The sequence below is a fragment of the Alosa pseudoharengus genome, unplaced genomic scaffold, assembly GCF_046254945.1.
Source record: "Alosa pseudoharengus isolate Yale_2024_CS ecotype anadromous, Long Island Sound unplaced genomic scaffold, YU_APseudo_1.1 YU_APseudo_1.1_scf_24, whole genome shotgun sequence".
NCBI lineage: Eukaryota > Metazoa > Chordata > Actinopteri > Clupeiformes > Clupeidae > Alosa > Alosa pseudoharengus.
In genome coordinates this window covers 18,991,623-19,006,268 of record NW_027468689.1, presented here as the reverse complement: position 1 = coordinate 19,006,268, position 14,646 = coordinate 18,991,623, and positions in this window count along the sequence as shown.

Below are 14,646 nucleotides of genomic sequence, written 5' to 3'. Positions count from 1 at the left end.
TATGCATCCACGCACAAATGTATGGGCGTACAAATAGCAGTCGCTTTCAAAATAAAAACAACGATATTGATTTGCATGCATTATCTCTATGCTAGGCTCTTGACTATTATCTTTTACTTTCACGGACCTAACGCGGGCCGGTCAGGGAAAGCCCACGGGCCGTATGTGGCCCGCGGGCCGTATGTTGCCCATGTATGCCCTAGGTACTGTGTGCTAAATACTTAATTATGCTTCCTGATGGAGACTGTATAGTGGAAATGCATAGAGTTGTGGAGTGCATAGAGTGCTTGTATAAACAGTTTTTCTTCCTGTTGAGTATATCTGGTATCAATGTATGCAATGCCAATGTGTACTCAAAGCCCTTTCAAAGGACCACTGTATCATTCTGTGTCACTCTGAAGGTAAGCCATCCATACCAAACATATTTTAAAGAGTTGAAACCATCCTTTCTGCAAGTATCCTATGTTCTGTATATGTGTGTGTGTGTGTGTGTGTGTGTGTGATGAATATGATTGCGCATGAAGGGACTAAACAGTATAAGGTTTCTAGTGACTGGCCTTAAGGTGGTATCCATGGCAATAGCAGGCGAGAGACGACAGTGTTTGCATGTGTGTAACAAAAAATCGATATGGCTTTTGCTTTCCTGGGTCCTGTTTAACAGCAGGGTGGGAGCGAACTGTAAACCTTTTGTCAGAACTGGTCAATGGCTCCACGCTGAGCCACAGTAGACTGGACGCTGGACAGAGAGAAAGAAACTATTCTGGCATTTGGCTCTTTCAACACACATTTGTTCTCATACTGTATACCAACACAAGATTCACACAACCGCCTCTAGAGCGCATTCCAAGTTTTATTCAGTTTGTCTGCGCTGAGGAGAGTCAGTAAGCGACTATTATTCTATAGACTCCATAGATTTTATTTGCACTGTTAAAATAAACTTGGTGTTGCAAATCCTGGAGTTACTGAGGAGGCTAGTGTCTGAATGTGGTCGCTACTACATGGAGTTAATGCTCAATGAGCATTAAAACACACATTTGTAGGACAGCACCAGGCTGGATAATTTTGACATTTACGGCCTCTAAATCATGGCTGTGACTTTTACGGCGTTGAGCTAGCGTGGTGTGAGGATTTACTGCGCTCCCCCGGATGATGGTGTTCAGAGACAGACTGTTGGCCTCTATGTCACCGGTAATAGGCACAGTAATGCTGGGACATCATAGCTCATGAGAAAGCCCTTGCCATGGCAGCCTGGAGAACACTGTGCTCAGCTTATCCCATAATGCTCAGAGCCATGTTTTTTAAGCAAGCCTTGACTTGCCACCGGACACCATAGCAGGGAGACTAATTACTGTAACACAGGTCCAGCAAGCAAGCTGGTGTTTTGGAAAAGCACAAATGAGCTATTTATAGAGAGCAGCATATAATTTGGTAGTGTACACTGGACAGTACTCAGCCCAGTAGGTGCCATTGCAAGATTTTTGTTGTAAATTGAGAGTGTGCGCTCCTTATACTAAATTGTGCGCTCATTTTACTAACATGCTCTCATTTTACTAGATAATGCACTAATTTTAGTAAATCATGCACTTGTTTCACTATACATTGTGTGCTCGGGTACCTGTTTTAGTAAAAAGTGCACTCATTTTAGTAAACAGTGTGCTTATTTCAATAAATCGCGCATTTGTTCTACATAATTAAAGGACAATACAAAGTTTTTGAAAAGGATGGAGTAAATTTATTTTGGAAAGAAACCATGGTGGAAGTAGCCAACCACAGAGGCTAAAACCACCTGGCCATCATTGATATTAGAGGATTGATATTGAATTCAAAGGTAAAAGATTAAACTAATCCCTGCCCAATTAAAATGTGTGCACCATGCATTTGCATTGCAAACATCATGGTACTGAATCACTTGTCCTGCACAGATCCATTCAACAGGCTTTGCTCAAGCCCAGGGGACAGCAGTGAGCTGGTCAGTAGGAAGATGGCCATCATGGGACACTAAAATTAAAACAGAGCCGTTTGTCAGTAAATCACGCTCAAAACCAATGAAATGAAACAATTACGCCACAATTTGTATATTCATATGTGGTTTGATGTGTTCCAAAAGCATATTTCAGCACCATGGATAGCGCTACTGAGTATAATGATCAGTAGTATAGAGGGAGAGCAGATAGCAAACGTTCAGAAAAAGTCCTGTTGGCAAATTTGAGGAAAAGTCAGTAAAGGGGCTATTTGACACAATTTGAGGGTGCTGAATTCAATGTTTACCAAGCTCAATTTTGAGTTTTAAGCTTGCTAATTAGCATAATTAACATACTTTTTGGTTTTGCCACAAGATATCATAGGAATTACAAAAAATAAGGCATTAATATACTCTTTATGTATCAGATATGTTGTAGGATAGGACAGCAATTACCCCAATGACCCTCAAGTAGCAAATGAAAATAAGCTAAAATGAAAATATAAATTGAAATAATAGCTAAAATTCAGTATGACGTTTAGAAACAAAATAGATTCCTTGATAATAAATTGATAGAATAGTAGGTGACTGCTCATTTTTCTGTAGAAAGTCTTTTGTCACTAACTAGTATGAACAGTCTTTAGAGCAAGGACAGTCAGTCTTTACAGAGGATTTACACTGTATTTTTTTTTTTTACTGTAAAGGCGACTGTGCTTGCCTAGTTAAAACATCTCACTGGTCCTCTTTTCTATCATTCAAATTCTAGCCATGCAGAAAAATGGAAGAGTGTGCATGTTTGAGGAGTGCTGAAGAGTGCTATGGAGATTGCATTATTTGCAAAAAATTTGACAAGATATCCTTTATAGTGCAACAAAAAGAAACATTCTCAGTGCATCATTACTGCATATGATGCTGAAAGGGAAGTGGACCTAGGACAAATCCTCAGCTATGAACTGATTAATGTCCCTGTACTGTAGCTATTGCAGATAGCAATTGTTATTTGTGAGGTGGAAATAAGTCTGTCCTCACTCAAGTGCTGTCTAGCAATGTGGAATGTCCAGTAGTGATCACTGCAAAAACTGCTCATTCAACACTGGTAATAGATGCTCAAGATCTAGTTATGTCTTTAGGACACCCATCTGACTGCAGCACATTTAAGAAGTATGCAGGAAAGTTTGTAAGAAACTTTTGTATTGTTATTTGGTATTTGTTATGTGGTAGCAAATGATGTTAACTATCAAAGAAATAGACCTAATGTAGAAATGCACACAGATATTGCAACAGATAATGGTGTAGGCCTATCTGATTAAGCCCTGAGTGGTTGAAACATACTTATTAAATTACACTGGGAGCAAAGAAGACTATCTTCACTTTTTTCCCCTTTGCAACTGTCAAAGAAATCCCATAAACACAGGAAGGCCTAGGGTAGCCTACATCAGATGGCCTTAAGATTAGGCTCTTCTGCATAGCATTAAGTGATTTGCATGCAGTAACACTGACCTTGATCTAGCCTACTTTGGCTATTTAATGGTAATTTATTGCCAAAACATCACACAATATAAATGAGCTATAACAAACAATAAAGGACTTAATCACACACAAACTACTATTAATCACAAAAAAATAATTAAGTAGGAAGTTTAGAAGTTTAAAACCCAGAATTGACCAAAAGTGCACCAAATTCAACACAAATGACTCAATACACTTGGAGGAGGCCTGTGTCCTTTCTTTTCCAGATATTTTAGGATATCGTTTCAGTATCGAGTATTTATGGCAGCTATTGTGTCGAAGTCATAATTTTGGTATCAGGACAACACTATGCCAGAGCCATTCTGTTTTCTAGATGTCGAGGATCGGAGGCACTACCACCAACAAGTGATGCAGCTCAAGAGCACATTATCAAGCTCTAGTATGGAGGCAAGCACACATACCAAATCCAGTGTTACTAGAAGTAAAATGTTCTTTACTTGTCGGTTGTTGCTAACGGTAGATGCAGTTCTGCATTAGGCTTATTCCGACTATCTAAGTTCATATGTACTGTAGGATATATTCTGAGTTGAAGGTTATCTGTGCAACTTGTTATTGTGATGAAATGCATTAAACACCACATGAGTGACACACTATGTTAGCAATAAAAATATGGTTTTGTTTTGATTAGAATTTCTGAGTTTATTACATGTTAACTGTAATCATGGTCCCATTAAATACGTTAATAAACTATAGTATGGGTTATTTAATGCTCAAACATGTATTTAGAGAACACTTTTATTTGGTTTTAGTGATTGCTTTTAAAAATCAACCCAAATCGCTATTTCATGTTAAAATGCTCATTATGCGGCTTAGAACTCAGATTTGAGCTTGGTAAACAGAATATTCAGAATCAACACCTTCAAATTAGGTAAGAAAGGTGGTTTACCAACTTTTCCTCAAATTTGCCGTCAGAAGTTCTCTTCTGTGAAGCTTCTCTCTCTCTGGTAGGCTCCATTTGCAATTTGGTCAAAACTAGTGAACTTTATTGCAGAACTCACACTGTGAGAACTCACTAGGCTGCAATTGAGTATAAAGCAATTCACACAAACTAAACAGATTCATCTAAGCTCAAATGTTCAGCAAAGCTGGCTCACATTATTTCCGTTAGTAGATGTTAAAACAATGTTAGGCAGTCACCATTTCCAACACCAACATCAGTGATAAGTGTAAAATGCACTTCTCCATTGTAGATGACCGTATATCCTATCAGCAGATGAGTAAAAATAGAGATTAAAAGCACCAGCCCTCTTCAGACCTCAGAGCCTCTCCTGTTTAGAGTGAATAGGCCCGAGTGTGTCATTAGAGGTCGGTTCAACGAGGCCAGCATGCGTGTGTGTGTGTGTGTGTGTGTGTGTGTGTGTGTGTGTGTGTGTGTGTGTGTGTGTGTGTGTGTGTGCGTGCGTGCGTGTGTGAGTTTGTAGTGTTATTACCAGCGCAGCACAGCACAGCTCAGAGCAGCCATCCAGATGAAGAGCTCTCAGTGCGGCTCTCCCATAGAAGCCTAATCCCGGTAGAAGACCTCACTCTCTACTCTACACAGGAGATGGATCAGGCAAGCTGTGGGCTTGCTGTGTGTGTGTGTGTGTGTGTGTGTGTGTGTGTGTGTGTGTGTTTGTGTGTGTGTGTGTGTGTGTGTGTGTGTGTGTGTGTGTGTGTGTGTGTTTGTGTGTGTGTGTGTGTGTGTGTGTGTGTGTGTGTGTGTGTGTGTGTGTGTCTCTTTGTCTATGTGCCAGTGTGTGTGTGTGTGTGAGAGAGAGAGAAATATATAGAGAAAGAGAGAATTAGAAAGAGAGAGAGAGGGTGAATTAGACACAGAGAGGATATTTTGTATTTATGAAGTGTGAGCAAGGGAGGGAACATGTGACTATGGATGAAAGACATACTGGATGTTTGTGATGTGAATATATGAGAGTGGAAGGGAGAGACACTGTGTGATGTATGTGTGTGTTTTTGCCTGTTTGTGTTTCCGAGACTGTGTTGGGCTGTGTTCTGTGTGATTATGTGTGTGTGTGTGTGTGTGTGTGTCTGTGTGTGTTTTGTGTTTATGACACTTACATAAGGGCTCCTGACAGCTTGGCTGAACCCTAGGTGTCAAACTTATTACAGAAAGGAGATGAAGATCAGTCAAGCAGCCAGTGGACAAATCAACCTCGCTAACGCTATCCATCAGCTGGGGTCACAGCTCCCAGATCAGTCACACAAGCTCAAACAAGTCACCCACAGAAAAGCAGGTCAACACAAACTGATCTGCTGTCAGTTTGGAGGAGAGCGGGACGACAACTTCTAGAGTGTCACATCTTATGTAAAAAAAACACTTCTCCAAAAACTCCCAAGGGATATTAATTTATCCGTCAAGCACTGCAGAGGCACTACACTATCTTCAGTACTGTGTGTGTGTGTGTGTGTGTGTGTGTGTGTGTGTGTGTGTGTGTGTGTGTGTGTGTGTGTGTGTGTGTGTGTGTCTGTGTGTGTGTGTGTATGTGTGTGTGTGTGTGTGTGTGTGTGTGTGTGTGTGTGTGTGAGAGAGAGAGTTTGTGCGCATGTGTGAACATGTCATGCTGATATGTGTATGAGAGTGACAGATTGAGTGTGCTGGTAAATGCACTTCCTCCCTTCCATGCATGTTAATGCACATGTTAGCACGCTTGTAACAAGGTTATACTAATGTGCGTGTCCAACCCACACACACACGTGTGCGTGCCTTTCACTTTCTTCCACGACCTACACCCATTACCTTAGGACTAATGAGACTTTTACGAGCCTGGCGAAAGGACTTCATCATATAACATTACAACATGCCAAGGCCAACTGCACAAAAAGCCCCCATTAACCTGCCAGTGTTATCAGTCATCCTTTATGGGTCCCTTTACAAAGGAGCCTTTTCAATCCCATTGCTCTGTCTCATTAATAAAAAGGAGCTCAAAGAGACTTTGGCATGCAGTATAGCTTGACAGACACACACACACACACACACGCATGCATATGCTCAAACGTTTACTATCTCTTTCTCTCTCACAATCAGACACACACACACACACATACTCACACTCTCACTCTCTCACTTTCTCACTTTCTGATGGGAGAGGTGACTCTAGGTCTGTTCGTAATTATGAAAGGAGATGTGAATCGGACAGATTCTTTTGTGGTTTTATCAAATTGCAGTTTAACCCATCTACCTGCACATAATTTGGGCTGAAAAGGCGGGAAGGGGATGAAAAGAATAGAAAAGTATGTGACAGTGTCAAATAGACGGTGGTTGCCTAGGCATCCTCACATTTTGGTCCAGAGATGAGTCTGTCGAAATAAAGGCGATTCAGACCCTTTGTCTCTGACCTTGAAGAAGTTATGAGTCGGAAGCCTGTGTCCCAAAAAAATAGGAAACAGGATTTTATAACCCGGCTGTCTGGCTTTTTAATCTTTCTGTTTCACTTTTTCCCATATTTCCCCCCTCAAAAAGAAAACAAAATAACAACAACAAAAACAACCGCAACAATAACAAAGCAATCCTATTGGGGGGATGTTGGCCACAGAGTATACAGTATAAGGCCAGCCATACTGAACAGGATCATGAGAGGGACCAGCCAGTGCTTTGATTCAGAGCGCAGCCTCAAGGACTAGCTGAACATCCATTCCTAACATCCCCAGTATTGACAACCCAGGCCTGGATCAATTTGCAGAAGCATCCCTCAACGTGAGTATACTGACAAGAGCCAGGGTGTCAGAGGGCCCACATCATCACAACTCACTCGCACATCACTCTCTCTCTCTCTCTCTCTCTCTCTCATTCTCTCTCTCTCACCTCACTCTATCTCCCTTTCTCTGTCTTAATCTCTCTCTTTCTTTCTCTCTCTCTCTCTCTTTTCCCCCCGGATGGCAGGATTAAGAGAGAGAAACAGAGAAAGACAGAGAAAGGAGTGTGAGTGCGAGAGAAAGAGAGACTTTCATTAGCTGCTGTGTCCTCTGGGGAGTGGCTCTTCCTGGTGCTCAGGTCCCGTCCTCAGGCCCCTGTTGGCTTAGAAATCAAAAGCACGGCGAGGCGGTGCGCCTGTTCCTCGCGGTTTCTCATCTACACCTCGCGCCCCCGCAGGAAATACAATACAATACACACCCTCTCTCCACACCTCCCTCTCTCCACCTCCAGGCCTCTTACCCCCATCACCTTCCCTCCTAAGGCCCCCCTTTGAGCAGGCGCCTCTGGGTCACTGACAGATGTAAATCTGAGGCCTGCGGGCAACACGGCGCCTTCAGAGTGAGCTGGAGCTTGTCATGTTGATATGACACACTCTGACAACTGCACCTCATGTCACTGCCCCCCCCCCCTCTCCTTCTGAACTCACAGATGTGGGAGATGAAGGACTACTGTGTCTGGGGTCCCTCTAACACTCAAGTCACATCAGTCGCTCAGCATCCCGATCAGACACACAACACTCTGTTCTTTGACAAACAGGCATTAATAATCTGTTTCAATGTACATAGTCTTGATAGTCTAGTTAGTCCAGTTGTCAAAGTCTCGAGGCCTTTAGGGTATAGATACATCTGGCTATCTAAATGACAAATAATTTACCATTGTCAAGAAAAACTACAATTCCCTTGATGCATTTCAAGACGAAAACACATCACCACACTTAGATAGATAGATAGATAGATAGATAGATACTTTATTGATCCCCAGGGGAAATTCAAGGTCTCAGTAGCATACAGACAACACACATTCACTAACAGCAGAAAAAGTAATTAAAAGTATATAATATAAAAACACAACTAAGCAATAAGGACAGTAGATAAAGCCTCCTCATGAAGTACAGCCTGCTCTGCCCTTTCTTGTAGAGTGTGTCAGTGTTGGCTGACCAGTCCAGTTTATTGTCCAGGTGGAGACCCAGATACTTGTAGCTGCTTACCACCTCCACATTGACCCCATCAATGGGGACTGGTAGCAGAGTGGGCTTAGACCTGCGGAAATCCACCACCATCTCCTTGGTCTTTGAAGTGTTGAGTTGAAGATGATTGAGTTTGCACCATTGCACAAAGTCCTCTACCAGGCTCCTGTAATCCTCCTCCACTTAGACGTGTCTGTCCACTCAGTTTTAATGTATTACAGTAGTGGAGGGGTTATCGGGAGAACATGAGAATTCCTGGTCGGCCAATAATGTTTTGAGGCCGGGATGATTACTGTGATCTTAATAAGGGCGTGCTATAGTTCTTTGCTGTGCCTTCCAGCAGCCTGGACTATGCGATTGCAACCACTGACTCTCACTCCCCACAGCCCCCTCCCCACAGCCCTGGTAATAACGCGGTAACAACTATGATGACCTGACATGCAGGTATGAGGACTACTGAAGATTTCACATGAGTGGTCACACGAAGATCCCCCATCCCCCCAAATTTACCATTGACAGTGGGAGGCTGGAGCTTGAAACCCTGTTAACGGCATTAACTTTTTCTCTTTTGCAAAAAAACAGATTCTTGCTTTTTCAAATCCCAAATGTGAGTGATTTGTCAGCGACACTCAATGACAGTTTACTTCAGATTATCAGACATTAAGCCTTTGGCTGTTTATACATAAATGTGACCTGGATATCGGTTGCTGAACGGAATAGAGGTTAATTGTTAGCTACATCACTCATCCTCTAGATCTGAAATTGTCCTCCAAACTGAATAGAAGGTGGAACTTGAGCCATAAATCCTCACTGTTGAGTACCTGAGAATGAAAACTGTGTGTTTTAAAGGAGATATTTTTTTTGTATATTCCCTTGTATAACCTTCAAAATGACATGAGTAGAATGTGAAAAAACAAATGATTAACAACTAGTATTGCCCAGATATTCCCTGAAGTGTGTGTCTCTCTTCTAATATCTGTTTGTACCATGTATTAAATACAGTGAAAATCAATGAAAGTATGTGGGTCCCGTGTCAAGATGACTTGAAGCCTACAGAAGTCCATAGCACTTCTTTAGTCTTTTCTGACAGGGAGAATCCAAATAATGAAGAATAATGACCCTATAACTGAGGAAATGGCTAACAGATAGACAGCTTTTATATCTTCTCTAGTCTGACATAAAAATCTAAATGCCATACATCTTATGTACCACTACCAGTGTCAGTGACTGCCGCACATGAGGCCATTAACTTATATTACCTACTGCTACTATTACCCAGAGCAATGTGCCAACCTCTATAGGCTTTATAGGCGCCATAGTCTTTATGAACTAAAAACCAACATAATTCTTTCCTGTTGCAGAGTATTACCATAGGAAAAAATGTGTGCATATGTCTCTTAAGGGTAGTTTCACAATCAGGGTAAGCCAGTGCTTTGTTTCCCATGGTTTAAAACTTCTACATCATAAGGACATGTTAACAAGCTTAAAAACTTGATATTTACCAGAGGGTGTCTTTAAATACGACTGCATCGAGAATGGCATCATATATATCGTATACTGTATTATACTGTACTTTTTATAGCATATTTATAGAATGTATAATATACTCTTTTTTGATCCCGTGAGGGAAATTTGGTATGTGTGTTGGAGTAGACAAAAATTACTTGAAAACTTAAGTGGTTAAGAATTCACATGCATATCTGTATACCTAGAAATATGTTGGATAATTATGTTATTATTATGACCGCCGCTACCGAAGCTAGCATATAGGGATTGTCAAAGTTTTTTTTTTTTTTTTTTCGTCATCTACTTCCTGAAATTTTGGTCAACGATACCCGGGGCACCGAAAAACCGGGGCACATGAAATTTGGTGGGTATGTAGCCCCACTAGACTTTTACGGAGAAATTTCGTTTGGTCCCCGGGGGCCACTCCCCCTCCGCGCTGGGCCCCCCGAAACCCAAAAAATGCAGTTTTTCCTAAATAACTACCTGAACCGTGGCACCGAGGATGAAGAAATTTTTATGGTATGTTGGTCTCAAGGGCCCACATCAACCTAGCCCATAATCACTCATTTGTGATTTGCACCCCCCCCGGTAAAAAATGAAAATGCAATATCATTATGCTTTAATCACCCCTCTCTTCAGTAAAGACGTTCAGAACTGCACCAAATGTTATGTGTATGATTAACCTGACATTCTCTGGGGGTATGCCAAGTTTCGTAGAATTTCATCCATGGGGGGTCTAAAAAATTAAGTTATGTGTACATTTAGTGACTGTACACTCATTGGCCTGTAGATGGTGGTGCACACATATACACATGCACACACACACACAGGCACCCACATACTATCGGTATTAGAACGGCCGATACATAATTACAAATTCAGTAGGATTAAAAGAAAGCCAAAATAAATATTCATCATCATCATCATGGCTGCATTTCCAGTATTGGCGATAAGTAGTCGTTTGTCCACTAGATGGCGCATCGTTGCAGTGAGACGTAATTTTGTTGGAAGTCTAAAGTGGGTTGGAAAGACACTATGCTTCCTACAAGGACAAGACTGTAGGCTACAGTAGTTTACAGCAGAGAACGTCTAAGGGTAGGATGATTTCTGCATGACATGTAATTCCCATTTCCTCTTGAAGCCGAAATAAATCTGAGAATGTTTATCGGACGTGCTTGTTTTTTACTGCAGGCTACGTTAATCCTATCAATAGCAGAACGCAGGTAAAATAATGTTACCGTTAGCATGGTTGCGTGATGGAGGCCAATTTGATTATTGATGTATTTGTAGAAAACCATAAATGCGTTTATAGGCTACCAAGCAAATCGATAACAGCACTAATTGTATCTTTCGACTGTCATCTCATTTGCTTATGACCATAACCTAGGCTACTAACAGGAGCTAAGTGAGTTAGCCACAACACGTTCGCTACGTGATGGTTTTTTAATGGAAAATATATAGGCTACCTGAAAGATAACCTGTCTATGATGCATCCTAAACACTGGGCTGGGACATTTCTGCTCAAGGTCTCAAAAAGCATCTGAGTCAACGTTAATTCCCAAACACCCATATAGGCTACTTCAATCCTCTATTTTCAAAGGTGATTCAAGTAAGGAAGAGCATGGCTCTAAGTAAAGTAACTGAAACTACATAAATTCGTCAAAGTGAATAATTTGTGTCAACTCGCCGCAATGTAGATTTATTAACGCACCCGTGATGATCTACATCTCCATTTAAACCAGATGTTTTAGAGCGCACGTTGAGATGTATTCAGGGCAGGGCTGTACCTACACATATTTGTTGCACGTGCTTAGGGTGTGAGAGGGGAGTCCATGTGCTTTGATTCCAGCTTGGTAGTTGTAGTCTATGCGATTAAAAAACACGTGTGTGTGAAGTATCCAAACAATGATAACGCTTTCATTATGGCTGCTTTAGCCACAGACCTTGAGCTACTGTACAGTGGGTTGGGTTCCATTTGTGCCAAGTGGGCCAAGTGTCCACTTCATTCGCCCTTTCCGTGATTCACACAGCTACGTGAAATGTATTACTACTGATATGCAAAACTATTAACTTTTCGCCAAGAGGTGGCAGCTTGATACTGTAAGGTGTAAGCCATTGGTTCCAAAGGAGATTTTATTTGGGTCGCCAGCATAGCCTAGTGACAATTTGTGTTGTGTAATAGGCCTAGCATAGGGCCTACCTTATATAGCTTATAGTTTGTTAACAGTCACGGTTTTGTCATAACTCCCTCTATGCATTTTTGCATTTAGAATAGCTCTAAAACCGGGGGGGCGCCAGTGCGTGGATATCTCAATCGCAAAATTAAACAATATTTCTGTCGGGCGCCTACCATGGACTAGGCTGGGTGAAAATCAAAAGATTGAGCTTAACCATGGACCTCATAGTTGCAAAATGCAAGGGAACATGAATCAGCATATTATTTGCACAAACAATAACGGACAGTAGCTATTCAACTTTGCCCGTTAAAATGTGTATGAGCAGTCTCGCAACGCATTTCATGAAGGCCCTTTTGGACATGTCAGTTATTTGCACCACTGGGTAAAACGGCATTTTGTTTTAGACTACTGGTATTTAATTTGTGCATTGACAATAAAGCTGAATATCATTTGAACTAGATGACTAAACTTATGCATATGTACTGTAGAAGAAGAAACATTCACAAAAATCCATGACATGACCTCTCTTCTTGATAGCTGTTGAAAACTGCATGGAACTGACAGGGATTGTTTTGTTTAATAATAAATAAATAAATACATTATGCTGCTACCTTCTGCTTTTCCCAAATACAATGTAGCCTACAGGTGTACCTTTCATCAGTCCAGTTGCAATGGATGGACTGTGATGAACTGCCCTACTTGTGATTGTTTAGAGATTTTAAAGGTTTTATAACAATGCTACAGATTTTTTGGCCCAGAAACAAATCTATTCACCTTTGCAGCGCCAGTAGGCTACTTTGTGTGCGGAATGTGTGCAAACACACATTCCAAACAAGCATACACAAAAGTTTCAAGAGTGGGGGATGGAGTAGAAGATGGAGACAAATTCATTAATATGATTTATTTTCGCGGAATGGATGTGCAGGACTGAGCGGCGGTCATATTTTGTACCGCTATGCGGTACATCTAGTTATTGACAAGTCTCAGTGGCAGCTAGACAAGAACTGGCATTAGGAGAGTCTATTAAAGAATTTCTAAAATTCTAAGCATAAGAAATACTTCAGATATGCATCAAACTTTGTAACAGCCTACCAACAAAATTCCAAGATACAACTTAATAATAACTGTTGTAAAATGTATCATGTCAAGTGCTTATGAAACCACCCATAATACCCTCGTAAGTCTCATTCCTAGATTGAAGCTCTATGACTTTGATTTGCTTGATGGCCTCAAAGGGAGAGAACTACCATAAAGGGTACATTTGTGGACATGTGAAATGTGAAATGCGTCATACATGTTCCTACAGAGAAAAAGAATGGAGAGAGAGAAAGAGCTGTCCTTGTTGCCATGGAGCACTTTAGAGTCGGATCATAAAATTCTAATATGGCTCCTCTAGAAACAATTCATGGCTTCAGGGCGAACTCTGAGTCTTTAGAGTTGATACATTTATTGTGTTGTTTTTTCTATTCCCTCTCTTTATTTTTTCTCTCGCCCCCCCCCCCCCCACACACACACACACACACTCTTTTCCTCCTCCACTCTCATTGAAAATGTCAACAATGGTATTCACCATCTCATTTGGACCTGTGTGCCTGAGGCGCCCCGATAAACAGCGGCCATTTGCATAAGCAGTGAAAGGCATCCATTTGGGTGGTGTGTACAGGCAACTCGTAAAAACTGATAGGCTTGCGCAGGAGAAGTGTGCCAGTTCAACCACTGAGTGCTTCTGCACTTCATCACTCACTGTTCACACACACACACACACACACACACACACACACACACACACACACACACTCACACACGCTTCTCAAGTTTTAAGGTAGCTTGGGTTTGATATCTTAATTTATTTTTTTCCCTTAAAGCAAAGGGATACTACGTATCAGTGTGATTTGGTGATTTGGCCTAATTGATGTGTCAATTATGAGGAAATTATGCGCATGCAGATGAGGATGAGAAGATGACAGGAAACTGGCAGCCTGAGATGCAGTGAAGGTTTCCAGGAACGGCTTTGCGGGATAAACAGGAGACCGTTTAGTAGCAGGGTGTTGAGAGCATTGATAAGCATGTGAGCTCACACACACCACACACACGCACATATTCATACACACACACACACACACACACACACACACAGATATTCATACATACATACACACACACACACACACACACACACACAAACACACCAACAAACACACACACACACACACACACACACACGGCTGAACAATCCTGATTAGCTAGTCTTAAAATCGCAGATAGACCTGGGCATTGATCAAATGTATTGTATTTGGGGCAAATGGGCAGTTCTCCATACCTGGCCCCTCCACATGTGACTGTGAGAGTAAGAGGACACTGGGCAGCTCATGGACTCAGGCCCTCACCGAGATCAACACTCCTCCATTACCCGGGCTTAAAGGCGCAGGGATGGTACACAATTTCAAGCCCATGATATGTTTTGTCCTTTGATTAAAATACAATGGATGTTGTTTTGGACAAAAGCATCTGCTTAGAAATTTAAATATAAACATAAACATAAACAAACACAATGTTATGCACAATCACTGACTGCACCTTTAATTACCCCTCCTTT